This window comes from Alligator sinensis, unplaced genomic scaffold (assembly GCF_000455745.1).
Source record: "Alligator sinensis unplaced genomic scaffold, ASM45574v1 scaffold366_1, whole genome shotgun sequence".
In the NCBI taxonomy this organism is placed as follows: Eukaryota; Metazoa; Chordata; order Crocodylia; family Alligatoridae; genus Alligator; species Alligator sinensis.
Window position 1 is genome coordinate 2,088,128 of NW_005841851.1, and position 2,041 is coordinate 2,090,168.

The window sequence follows — 2,041 nt, forward strand, 5'->3', positions numbered from 1 at the left end:
GTCCCCAATGAAATGTGCCTAGTGCCTAACCCTCCCTCTCTTCCCTGATGCAATGTGTCTAGTGCCTAACTCTGTCCTCTCCCAGCAGAAGCAGCAGAGCTCCCTTCACTGGGAACTCCCCAGACAGGGCTATTGGTGTGGGATGAAATGCTGCACCCCCCCCAAGTTGTCACCCCCTTCCCCCTGCCAGAGCATGAACAAGTCCTGCACCTACAGGGATGGCTGGCTGCAGTTGTGGTGGCTGCCGTGTGTTTTAGAGGCATCACTTACTGAGATCTTTCAGAGCAGATACAAACCCAAGGGGAACTAAAGCGAAGCCTTGGGGCTCAGAGAAACTGGTGTTAATTTTGCTGCTTATACAATCATAGAGAAGTAGGACTGGAAGGGGCCATCAGAGGTCATCTAGTCCAAACCCCTGCTTGAAGCAGGATTCGCCCCATCCCAACCACCTCTTACAAGTCCTCATCTAACTTATGCCTGTAGCTACACACTCAACCCTGCTGCAAAACTATGAGGCATATTGCTCAAAGACAGCAAAAGCTCCCTAACCTGCCACAGGTGAAGGCAGGGGATGCTCCAAGGGCTGTTAAAATGCACTTTAAAAAGTCCCCCCACATCTGTACCAATGTCACCATGGGGTGATATTCCTTCCTTATGTCAAGTCTTGGGAAAGTTCCTCCCTACCCGTGTGCCCCCTTCCTCTCTCTGTGCTTAGCATGAGCCTTGGCAGGAGCACCCCCGCTTTGCCGCACATGCTTAGTCCTGAATACCACTGCCTTGGTGGGAATAGCAATCTGTGAGTAGGAGCCTTCCCCCAGCCTGTTGCTTGGGCCCTGTCACCTATCTCTTACCTCCCACACCTCCCCTCATCTTCTCCTTTACATCAGGTGCTCACCTTTGCAGTCTAGGCCTCTCACCACCTGGCCCTGCCCTATGACATGTTTCTGCCTCAAGAGCAAGAGGCCGGCTCCCGGGTGGCCCATGACACCAACCTTCATTGCCCATGCTTCATAGATTCATAGATTCATTCATAGATTCATAGATTGTAGAGTTGGAAGGGACCACAATGGATCCTCGTGTCCGACCCCCTGCCCCTGGCAGGAAAGAGGACCGAGGTCAGATGACCCCAGCCAGGTGACTATCCAGCCTCCTCTTGAAGACCTCCAAGCTAGGTGATAGCACCACCTCTCTTGGAAGCCCATTCCAGATCCTGGCCACCCTTACCGTGAAACATTTCTTCCTAATATCTAACCTAAATCCACTCTCAACTAGTTTACACCCGTTATTCCTAGTCACTCCCTGGGATGCCCTAGTAAACAGCGCTTCTCCTATTCCCCGTTGACCTCCCCTAAAAAATTTATAGGCGGCCACAAGATCTCTCCTCAGCCGTCTCTTGTGAAGGCTGAAGAGATTCAGCTCTCCCAACCTCCCCCCGTAGGGTCTATCACGAAGACCACTAATCATGCGAGTGGCCCTCCTCTCGACCCTCTCCAGATTCCCCGCGTCCCTCTTGATGTGCAGCGGCCAAAACTGGACACCGTACTCCAACTGCAGCCTGACCAGTGCTGCATAGAGGGGGCATCGCCTCCTTTGTTCTATTAGTCAGGCACCTGCTAATGCACGACAAGGTGCGATTGGCCTTGTTGCTGGCCTCGTTACACTGCCGGCTCATGTTCATCTTGGAGTCAGTTATGACTCCAAGATCCCTCTCTGCCTCCAAGCTGCTGAGAAGGACACTCCCCAACCTATAGGTGTGCTGAGGGTTCCTCTTTCCCAGGTGGAGTACCTTACATTTATCTTTATTAAATTGCATCCTATTTCTCTCTGCCCATTGATCCAACCTGTCCAGGCCAGTCTGAATCTGCTCCCTGCCCTCCAGTGTACTAACTTTTGCCCCATAACTTGGTAACATCAGCAAACTCGGAGAGGGTGCTCTCCACGCCCTCGTCCAAATCGCTGATGAAGATATTGAATAATATCGGTCCAAGGACCGAACCCTGCAGGACCCCACTGCCCACCTCCCTCCAGGCCGAGAAGGAAC

General features: G+C 52.6%; 1 protein-coding gene across 3 annotated transcripts in view; it reads left to right on the plus strand.

Moving 5' to 3' along the window:
* MMP23B (matrix metallopeptidase 23B) overlaps positions 1-2,041 on the plus strand; it is a 28,114-nt gene that overhangs the window by 8,283 nt on the left and 17,790 nt on the right. The window lies entirely within an intron of this gene.